At 39.0% G+C, this 11945-nt stretch overlaps 1 non-coding gene across 1 annotated transcript; it reads left to right on the top strand.

Moving 5' to 3' along the window:
- Positions 1-231: 231 nt before the first annotated feature.
- On the top strand, positions 232-338 carry LOC112774066 (small nucleolar RNA R71). Its single transcript, XR_003188577.1, has one exon. It is a non-coding gene; the product is annotated as a small nucleolar RNA R71 (small nucleolar RNA).
- The last annotated feature ends 11607 nt before the right edge of the window (positions 339-11945 follow it).

The following is an 11945-nucleotide window of genomic DNA, read 5'->3' as shown; positions in this document are numbered from 1 at the left end:
GCTTATTTTGGGCCAGCAGTGCATCCATATTGTTCAGCTCCATCACTCCTCTAGTGTTGCCTCTTTCAGAAGCATAGAAGTAGTCATTCTCAGCTACAATTTCAATGACATCTATGGCTTCTTCAATGGTCTTCTTCTTGTTCAGAGATCCCCCGGGATGAATGGTCTACTGCCTTCTTTGATTCATAAGAAAGGCCTTCATAGAAAATATGTAGCTGCACCCATTCATTGAACATATCTGGTGGACACCTTCTTGTCAGGTCCTTAAACCTCTCCCATGCTTCATATAGAGTTTCACCATCCTGCTGCCTGAATGTTTGCACCTCAGCTCTCAGCCTGTTAATCTGTTGAGGAGGATAGAATCTTGCCAAGAATTTGTTTACCACATCTTCCCAGGTTGCTAAACTCTCCTTTGGGAAGGATTCCAGCCATTTAGATGCCTTGTCCTTGAGTGAAAAAGGGAACAGAAGTAGTCTATAGGTGTCAGGATGAACACCATTAGACTTCACATTATCACATATCCTCAGGAAGGTGGTTAGATATTGATTGGGGTCTTCTTGGACACTCCCTCCGAATGAACAGTTGTTCTGAACAAGGGTGATGAGCTGTGGCTTTAGTTCAAAGTTGTTGGCATGTATGGTTGGCCTTTGGATGATACTCCTACAGTTTCCTGGGTTTTGGTTGATGTAAGAACCCAGAACTCTTCTCTCTTGCCCAGCATGATTTGCTAGACCCTCTCTGCCATGGTTATGAGTCTCTTCTTCATGATGGTTCTCCATGTTTTCATCCATGTCTGGTTCAAAATACTCTTCCTCCTCCTCAGCACCAACTACTCTCTTTCCTCTTGCTTCCCTCCTTAATCTAAGGAAGGTCCTCTCAGGTTTAGAATCAAATGAAGTTGAAGCCCCGCTTCTTCTCCCTGTCATACAACCAACAAGGCACAAGCAAGGAACTAGAGGCAGAGACTATTCTTGTTAAAATTGCTGTTAGTGTGAGTGATGCAATATATCAAACAGTTAGTGGGTTAGTGAAATGAATGGTAAATAACTAAGAAAAAGGAGTAGGGGGGAAGGGAGGATAATAACTAAAACTGAAAGTAATTAACTCAAACAGAGATTTAAATCAAACAAAAGAAAAATGCTCAATCTAGTTATACTCTAATTTAATCATTGTTGATACAAAATCAATCCCCGGCAACGGCGCCATAAACTTGATGCACACGAAAACTTGTCTCTCAACAATTTTCCTTCGGCAAGTGTACCGAATTGTCGTCAAGTAAAAACTCACAATAGAGTGAGGTCGAATCCCACAGGGATTGATTGGTCAAGCAACTTTAATTAGAGGAATGTTCTAGTTGAGCGAAGTAGAATTTGGTTTGAGAGTTGCAGGAAATTAAATGGCGGGAAAGTAAATAGCAGGAAATGTAAATGCCGGAAGTAAAGTGCTGAAAGTAAATGACGGAAAGTAAATTGACGAATTGTAAATGGGAATGGGGAAGATGCTCATAAAAGTAAATTGTAGAAGTTAAAGAGAATGGGTAAGATCAGAAATGGGGATTCATTGGGTGTAGGAGATGTTGCATTCTCCGGATCAAGTTCACTTCCATCTCTTCCTCAATCAATGCATTCATTGATCTCCTTGGCAATCTTAAGTGATCGAATTCCAATTCCTAGGTAATTCAATCTCTCAAATCATGATCAATAGCCAATTCCTTGGTCAATTGCTCATGAGAAGAGATGAAGTATGGTCACTGATTATACCATATGCATTCCCAAATCAAGTGTTGGTAGGATTATAGTCACCATACCCATCCAAACCCAATTTGGTCCAACATGAGAAAGCATTTCTAGCATGATCTCTTCATTCCTCTTCCAAGGTTCAGAAGAGATCCAAGTATGAATAGCTTCTTTTCCAAGATAACTACCCAATTGGATGAAGATTAAAAGCTTTCTAGTAAAATCAAGAGAAAAGATAGAAGAAGAGTAATGAAAATTAGTATTGATCCATCAAATTACAACAGAGCTCCCTAACCCAATGAAAGGGGTTTAGTTGTTCATAGCTCTGGAAATAGAAAACAAAGATGGAGAATACATCATGAAAACTAGAACTAGAAGTGCAGAGAAAGTAAATTATACAGAGAGTAGTTCTCAATTTCCAATTCCCCCAAAAGCTTTTTTTTCTAATTCAAAACTACCCCTATATATACTACTCTTCTGATCTTCTAGTTGGTTCTTCAAGTCTTGGATATGGGCCTTTGGATCTTGAGTTTGAAGCAGTTATCTTCTACAGTGGGCTTAGCTTTACTTGCAGGGAGAAAGTGTGAAGTAGGAATGGTCTTTAGCTCAGGACGTTAGTGGCGTCAACGTTAAGTGAGAATTGTGGGTTCGAGAATGTTAGTGAAAATCACCTTTTTCACTAACGTTCCTCACCCAGGGATGATCCACGTTAACTTCAACGTTAGTGGCACTAACGTGACCACTAACGTTGCCTCTTGGTCCTTCGCACACGTTATTGGGACTCACCTTTCCCAATAACGTTGAGAGTCTTCCCTTCCCCCTACGTTAGAGTCCACGTTAACTAGGTTAACGTGGCTCTTAACGTAAGCTTGCCAATCTTTCGAGAACGTTAGTGACACTTACCTTTGTCACTAACGTTCCAATGTGTCCCTACTTCCCACGTTAGAGTCCACGTTAACTAGGTTAACGTGGCTTCTAACGTAGCAATGATATCCATTTCCAACGTTAGTGACAAAAGTGAGTGTCACTAACGTTGGCTCAGTATTCCATTATCCACATTAGCTTCCACGTTAACTAAGTTAACGTGGGAGTTAACGTTGCTCACATTGGCTCATTCCAACGTTAGTGACAAAGGTGAGTATCACTAACGTTGGCGATTCTTGCTCCCTCCACGTTAGCTTCCACGTTAACTAAGTTAACGTGGGAGTTAACGTGGCTCATTGTGGCTTAGCTCAATGTTAGTGACAAAGGTAAGTGTCACTAACGTTGGCTTCTCTTTTGCTTCTCAACGTTAGAGTCCACGTTAACTGAGTTAACGTGGCTCTTAACGTGGCCAATTGTGAGCTTGGTCCAACGTTGGTGACAAAGGTAAGTGTCACTAACGTTGGCTTTACTTCTTTCTTCCACGTTAGAGTTCACGTTAACTTAGTTAACGTGGCTCTTAACGTGGGCTATTATGGCTTCGAGGGCGTTATTGGTGATTACTTTTATCATTAACTTTGCATGTTAGCTCCCATTCCACGTTAGAGGTCACGTTAGTTAGACTAACGTGGCTGCTGACGTGGTTCTTCATTGCTTCCTTTGTCCTGAAATCAAGCAATAAAGTGCATCAAAGTTCTAATCTAAGTCATGAGATATGCATCATCTAATTTGTCATATAATTCATGCAAAGTTCTCATGAAATCATGTAAAGTGCACAATGTATGCCTGAATCAAGATGTAAGTGAAATTCTACCCAAAACTTGCTTATTCCCTAAGAAAATGCATGAAACTACCCTAAAAACAATAAAAAAAGGTCAGTGAAAGTGGCCAAAATGCCCTTGCATCATAAACGCCAAGAATGGTACCCATTCTGGCGTTTAACGCCCAAAAAGGTATAATTACTGGCGTTAAACGCCCAGTAGATGCTTCTTTTGGGCGTTTAACGCCCAATTGTACCTCTTACTGGCGTTTTCTTGCCAGTGAGCTTCTTTTCCCTGTTTTGTACTCTGAATCCTTCTGTAACCCTGTGAACTTATGCAATTGATACTTTACCTTGAAGATTATTTATATTAAACTCGTATAATTATTATTTAAATAAAAAAATAAAAATAGATTTTGCTAATGGCTGGGTTGCCTCCCAGCAAGCGCTTCTTTACTGTCCTTAGCTGGACCTTGCTGAGCTTTTAATCTAGCCTCAGCCTTGAGCACTCTTGCTCAACATTGCCTTCAAGATAATGCTTGATTCTCTATCCATTAACAATGAACTTCTTATTAGAATCAATGTCTTGAAGCTCCACATAGCCATATGGTGACACACTTGTAATCACATATAGTCCCCTCCACCGGGATTTCAGTTTCTCGGGGAATAGCCTGAGCCTCGAGTTAAACAGCAGAACCTTCTGTCCTGGTTCAAAGACTCTAGATGACAGCTTTCTGTCATGCCACCTTTTTGCGTTCTCTTTGTAAAGCTGGGCATTTTCGAAAGCAGTGAGTCTGAATTCCTCTAGCTCATTTAGCTGGAACAATCTTTTTTCTCCAGCTAATCTGGCATCAAAGTTTAGGAATTTGGTTGCCCAGTAGGCCTTATGCTCCAGTTCCACGGGCAGATGACAGGCCTTACCATACACAAGCTGGTATGGAGAGGTCACTATAGGAGTCTTGAATGCTGTTCTGTAAGCCTACAGAGCATCATCTAAGCTTCTCGCCCAGTCCTATCTACGGGTACTTACAGTCTATTCCAGGATTCTTTTTAGTTCTCTATTAGAGACTTCAGCTTGCCCGTTTGTCTGTGGATGATATGGAGTTGCCACCTTGTGGCTAATTCCATATCGGACCATAGCAGAGTAAAGCTGTTTGTTGCAGAAGTGAGTGCCCCATCACTAATTAGTGCTCTAGGGACACCAAACCTGCTGAAGATATATTTCTGGAGGAACTTCAGCACTGTCTTAGTATCATTAGTGGGTGTGGCAATGACCTCTACCCATTTGGATACATTGTCGACTGCCACCAGAATATAAGTATTTGAGTATGATGGTGGGAAAGGCCCCATGAAGTCAATACCCCATACATCAAACAACTGAATCTCCAAGATTTCTTGTTGAGGCATGGCGTAACCATGAGGCAGATTACCAGCTCTCTGGCAACTGTCACAGTTACGTACAAACTCTCGGGAATCTCTATAGAGGGTAGGCCAGTAGAAGCCACATTGGAGGACCTTGGTGGCTGTTCGCTCACCTCCGAAGTGGCCTCCATATTGTGACCCATGGCAATGCCATAAGATCTTCTGTGCTTCTTCTCTAGGCACACACCTACGGATTATTCCGTCTGCACATCTCTTAAAGAGATAGGGTTCATCCCACAAGTAGTACTTTGCATCAGTAATTAATTTTTTCTTTTGTTGCCTGCTGTACTCCTTGGGTATGAACCTTGCAGCTTTATAGTTTGCAATATCTGAAAACCATGGTATTTTCTGAACGGCGAACAAATGCTCATTTGGAAAGGTTTCAGAGATCTCAATAGAGGGAAACGACGCCCCTTCTACTGGTTCTATCTGGGACAGATGATCAGCCACTTGGTTTTCTATCCCTTTTCTGTCTCTTATTTCTATATCAAACTCTTGCAGAAGTAACACCCATCTTATGAGCCTGGGTTTTGAATCCTGCTTTGTAAGTAGATATTTAAGAGCAGCATGGTCAGTGTAGACAATCACTTTTGATCCTACTAAGTATGATCTAAACTTGTCAATGGCATAAACCACTGCAAGCAATTCTTTTTCTGTGGTTGTGTAATTTTTCTGAGCATCATTTAAAACACGGTTAGCATAATAAATGACATGCAGAAGCTTGTCATGCCTCTGCCCCAATACTGCACCAATGGCATGGTCATTGGTATCACACATTAGTTGGAATGATAATGTCCAGTCTGGTACAGAAATAACTAGTGCTGTGACCAGCTTAGCTTTCAGAGTTTCAAAGCCTGCAGACACTCTGTGTCAAATACAAATGGCGTGTCAGCAGCTAGCAGGTTGCTTAGAGGTTTTGTAATTTTTGAAAAATCCTTTATAAACCTCCTATAGAATCCTGCATGCCCCAGAAAGCTTCTGATTGCCTTAACATTGGCAGGTGGTGGTAATTTTTCAATTACCTCTACCTTAGCTTGATCCACCTCTATTCCCTTGTTCGAAATCTTGTGCCCAAGGACAATCCTTTCAGTCACCATAAAGTGACATTTTTCCCAGTTTAAAACCAGGTTAGTCTCTTGGCATCTTTTTAGAACCAGTGTCAGGTGATCAAGACAGGAGCTGAATGAGTCTCCATATACTGAGAAGTCATCCATGAAGACTTTCAGAAATTTTTCCACCATATCAGAGAAAATAGAGAGCATGCATCTCTGAAAGGTTGCAGGTGCATTACACAGCCCAAATGGCATCCTTCTGTAGGCAAATACTCCAGATGGACATGTGAATGTTATTTTCTCTTGATCCTGGGGATCTACTGCAATTTGGTTGTAGCCTAAATAGCCATCCAAAAAGCAGTAATAATCATGACCTGCTAGTCTTTCTAGCAACTGGTCTATGAATGGTAAAGGAAAATGATCCTTTATGGTGGCTGTATTGAGCCTTCTGTAGTCAATACACATGCGCCACCCTGTAACAGTTCTTGTAGGAACCAGTTCATTTTTTTCATTATGAACCACTATCATGCCTCCCTTTTTGGGGACAACTTGGACAGGGCTCACCCAGGGGCTATCAAAAATGGGATAAATAATCCCAGCCTCTAGTAACTTGGTGAAAAAATGGGATAAATAACTTCATCGCTGGATTTAGCCGCCTCTGTGGTTGAACCACTGGCTTAGCATTGTCCTTCAATAGGATTTTGTGCATGCATCTTGCGGGGCTGATGCCCTTAAGATCACTTATGGACCACCCAAGAGCTATCTTGTGTGTCCTTAGCACTTGAAGTAGTGCTTCCTTTTCCAGTGGACTTAAAGCAGAGCTTATGATCACTGGAAAAGTGTCACCTTCTCCTAGAAATGCATATTTCAGGGATGGTGGTAATGGTTTGAGCTCGGGTTTAGGAGGTTTTTCCTCTTCCTGAGGAAGTTTCAGAGGCTCTTTCAATTCCTCTGAATCCTCCAGATCAGGCTGAACATCTTTAAAGATGTCTTCCAGCCCTGATTTGAGACTCTCAGCCATATTGATCTCCTCTACCAAAAAGTCAATAAGATCGACTTTCATGCAGTCTTTTGGTGTGTCTGGATGCTGCATGGCTGACGAACAAGATTTTTGCCAGTAAAGAATTTTATAAAAATAGTCGTGTTGTAGATATAGTCTCTAAACCAACAAAAATCTCTTCGTATAAAACATTTTGGTTGTCACAAGTAACAAACCCCTTTTAAAATTGATAACCGAGTATTTAAACCTCGGGTCGTCTTCTCAAGGAACTGCAGGGAAGTATGTTCTTATTATTGGTTATGAAGATTATAGAATTGGGGTTTCAAGAATGAGGAACAAGTAATTTAATGACGAGTAAATTAAATGGCAATTAAAAATAGATAAATAACTGTAAAGCAAACTTTTGGTAAGGTATGAGAAATTAGAGGTCCTATCTTGGCTATCCTTATCAATGATGATAATAATTGAATCGTAATTCCACTTTGTTAGCCTTTACTAATATAAAGGAAGGTCAAGGGATTAATTGGTTTGATCTTCGGATCCTATTTATTTCCTAAGAAAAGATTGGGATTATTGAAGTTCAATTCAATTAACAAAGATAACAATTATCAATCATGTTGAGTTTGATAACTCCTGAGTTACTAATTTCTTAACCAAAACTAAAAGGAGAAAAGTAAATCTACTGGAATAAAAAATGTCTTCAGATGGGAATAACAATAATGTAAATAAGAGAAAGCAATATTAAACTGAAATACCTCAAATAACATTAATTCAAAAGAGTAATCTGTAACATGGAAGAATTCATAAATCAAATTGCAAAGTAAATAATCATCTAAAGTAATGGGATGAACAAAAGTGAAAGGGAAGCTTAAAGTAAAGGAACATTAAACCTGGGATCGAGAGTTACTCCCAAAGAGAGAAATCCTAAATCCTAATCCTAAAAGAGAGAGATAATCTCTCTCTAAACTAAACCTAAATCATGAAAAGTAACTAATTGGTGAGTTCCCTTTAATGTATGCATTCCTCCACTTTATAACCTCCAATCTGTGTTTTCTGCACTTGGATCTGGGCCAAAAGGGCTTCAGAAATCGCTGGGGGCGTATCCTGTAATTTCTGGTACGTGGCCTCTGTCACGCGTCTGCGTGGGTCACGCGGTCGCGTCATCTGGAGTTTTTCTTGTCATGCGGTCGCGTCGGTCACACGTCCGCGTCGTATGCGATTTGCTCAAGTCGCGCGATCGCGTCAGTCATGCAGCCGCGTCGCTGCTTCTTTGCTCTTGGCGCGCGATCGCGTCGTCCATGCGATCGCGTGGATGCCAGTTTCTTCAAGGACTCCATTTTGTGCTTTCCTTCCATTTTTGTATGTTTCCTTTCCATCCTTTGAGTCATTCCTGCATTAGAAGATCTGAAACTACTCAAGACACTAATCACGGCATCGAATGGAAATAAAGGTAATTAAAATAATTAATTTTAAAGCATAGGAAATATGTTTTTCATATACATTACATAATAAGGAAGGAGAAGTAAAACCATGCAATTAATATGAATAAGTGGATGAAGGATTGAATAAATCACTCAAATTAAGCACAAAATGTATCATAAAATATGGGTTTATCAATGGCTTTGACAGCATTTAACTTAAACTCATCCTCATTGACTCTCAGGGTTACTTCCCCCTTTTGGACATCAATGAGAGTTCGTCCAGCTGCTAGGAAAGGTCTTCCTAGAATGAGAGTAGCACTCTTCTGCTCCTCCATTTTCAGCACTATAAAGTCAGTGGGAAAGGCGAATGGCCCAACCCTAACAATCATGTCTTCAATCATGCTTGATGGGTATTTAATGGAGCCATCTGCAAGTTGGAGACATATCCGGGTTGGTTTGACTTCTTCAGTTAAACCAAGCTTTCTGATAGTGGATGCAGGTATTAGGTTGATGCTTGCCCCAAGATCACATAAAGCTGTCTTGGTGCAATTATCCTCTAATATGCATGGTATCATAAAGCTCCCGGGATCTTTAAGCTTTTCTGGGAAGCTTTACAGAATGACTACACTGCATTCTTCAGTGAGGAGAACTCTTTCAGTTTCTCTCCAATCCTTCTTATGACTCAAGAACTCTTTCATGAACTTGGCATAAGAGGGTATTTGCTCAAGTTCCTCTACAAACGGAATATTTATTTCAAGAGTCCTGAGATAGTCTGCAAAGCGGGCAAATTGCTTATCCTACTCCTCTTGGCATAGTTTTTGAGGATAAGGCATCTTGGCTTTGTATTCCTCAACCTTAGTTGCTGCAAGTTTATTTCCTACAGAGGTGGTTGGGAGGGGTTGCTATCAGCACTTATGTGTGTCTGATCCCTCACTGGCATTTGAACGCCAGAACTGAGCTTCCATTGGGCGTTTGACACCAGCTCCTTGCCTGTTTCTGGCGTTTGAACGCCAGAACTGCGCGTGGGTTGGGCGTTTAACGCCAACTTTGCATCCTTTTCTGGCGTTTGAATGCCAGAGTTATTTCTCTCTGGGCTCTTACTGTCCTCAGAGGGATTTTGGATAATATTTTGCTCATCCTCTGTCAGTTGTTCTTTTCTTGACTTTCTACTGCTCTGAAGTGAGGTATTTAATGTTTTCCCACTTCTTAATTGAACTGCCTGGCACTCTTCTGTTATCTGCTTTGATAACTGCTGTTTTGTCTGATTCAATTGTGCTTCCATATTTTTATTAGCATTTCTAGTGTCTTGTAGCATCTCCTTGAATTCTGCTAGCTGTTTTGTTAGAAAACACAATTGTTGATTGAGTTCAGCAACTTGTTCTGAAGGGCCAAGTTCAGTGGACACTGCTTTGGCTTCTTCTTTTACGGAGGACCCACTACTTATGTATAGATGCTGATTTCTAGCAACTATATCAATAAGCTCTTGAGCCTCTTCAATAGTTTTTCTCATGTGTATAGATCCACCAGCTGAGTGGTCTAGAGATATCTGAGCTCTTTCTGTAAGCCCATAGTAGAAGATGTCTAATTGCACCAACTCTGAAAACATTTCAGAGGGACATTTCCTTAGCATCCCTCTGTACCTCTCCCAGGCATTATAAAGGGATTCATTATCCTCTTGTTTAAAGCCTTGGATGTCCAGCCTTAGCTGTGTCATCCTTTTTGGAGGGAAATATTGATTCAGGAATTTGTCTGATAACTGTTTCCATGTTCTTATGCTTGCTGTGGGTTGGTTGTTTAACCACCTTTTAGCTTGATCTTTTACAGCAAATGGAAATAGTAACAGCCTGTATACATCCTGATCTACCTCCTTGTCACGTACTGTGTCAGCAATTTACAATAATTTTGCCAGAAACTCAGTAGGTTCTTCCTGTGGAAGACCGGAATACTGGCAGTTTTGCTGCACCATGACAATGAGTTGAGGATTTAGCTCAAAACTGTCTGCTTTGATGGGAGGTATACATATACTACTCCCATATGCAGTAGTAGTGGGATTAGCATATGACCCCAGAGTCCTTTTGGACTGTTCATTTCCACTTAGGTCCATGATGGATAAAATGGAATTGATATGAATCGCAAAGAAAATATATTTTTGTTTTTATTTTGTTTAAGTAGAACAAACCAAATTATTAAGATAAATAAAAAAAAAAGATAAAATGAAATAAAATAATTAGAAATTAAAATGTAAATTTCGAAAACCAAAAAAAATTAAATTTGAAAATGAAAATAATTGCTTAATTAAGAAGATTTGAAAAAACTTTGGATATGATTTTGAAAAAGATTTTGAATTTTGAAAAGATTTGATTTTTAAAATAAAAATCTGAATTTTTAAAAAGTAATTTTCGAAAATTCAATTTAAATAAAGAGCAAAGATATTTTTGAATTTAATGGGGGAAAGAGAAAAACAATAAAATGACACAAGACTTAAAATTTTTAGATCTAATGCTCCTTGTTTTTCGAAAGTTTTGGAGGAAAAATATCAAGGAACACCAAACTTAAAGATTTTAAGATCAAACCACAAAGAAGCCTCAAGAACACCTTGAAGACTCACAAGAACATAAAAAGAACACCAAACTTAAAACTTTTAGAAAACTAAAAATAAGTTTTCGAAAATAAATAAGAAAAATAACAAGAGAACGCCAAACTTAAAAGTTTGACATGAGATTTAATCAAAGAAAAATTATTTTTGAAAAAGTTTTAAAAGGAGGATTCCAATTACCAAGAACATAAGCACAATGCTCTAGCCAATTGAGCTATAAATTTAAAGTGTTTTTAAAAAAGTATTTAATGTATAAATATATTTTTTTTGTATACTGATAATTTGAAAATGCACAAGAAAAATAAGAAAACACACAGAACAGGAAAAACTAAAGATCAAACAAGAAAAATAGCAAGAAACACCTTGAAGATCAAGAAAGAACAATGAACACAAAGTCGAAAATTTAAAAGAAAGTAAAAACATGCAATTGACACCAAACTTAAAATATGAAACTAAACTCAAACAGAAAAACTCAATTATTAGTTTATAAAAATTTTAGAAAAATTTAAAAAGAGAAAATAAGGGTTTAAAAAAAATTTCAACCAAAAACAATAATAGAAGACCCAATTTTAGTGACTCTAAACTAAAAAGATAAATTTTTCCTAATCTAAGCAACAAAATAAACCGTCAGTTGTCCAAATTCGAACAATCCCCGGCAACGGCACCAAAAACTTGGTGCACAAAATTGTGATTCACACTTTTCACAACTCCGCACAACTAACCAGCAAGTGCACTGGGTCGTCCAAGTAATACCTTACGTGAGTAAGGGTCGATCCCACGGAGATTGTTGGCATGAAGCAATCTATGGTTATCTTGTAAATCTTAGTCAGGAGATTAATAATAAAAATTACTTTTGTTTATGAAAACTAAATAACATGAAATAAAGGTTACTTGTTATGCAGTAATAGAGAACAAATTGAGGTTTTGGAGATGCTCTGTCTTCTGAATCTCTGCTTTCCTACTGTCTTCTTCTTCATACACACAGGTCTCCTTCCATGGCAAGCTGTATGTTGGTGGATCACCGTTGTCAATGGCTA

This window comes from Arachis hypogaea, chromosome 18 (genome assembly GCF_003086295.3).
Source record: "Arachis hypogaea cultivar Tifrunner chromosome 18, arahy.Tifrunner.gnm2.J5K5, whole genome shotgun sequence".
NCBI classification, from domain to species: Eukaryota; Viridiplantae; Streptophyta; class Magnoliopsida; order Fabales; family Fabaceae; genus Arachis; species Arachis hypogaea.
This window is presented reverse-complemented; position numbering and strand designations above follow the sequence as displayed.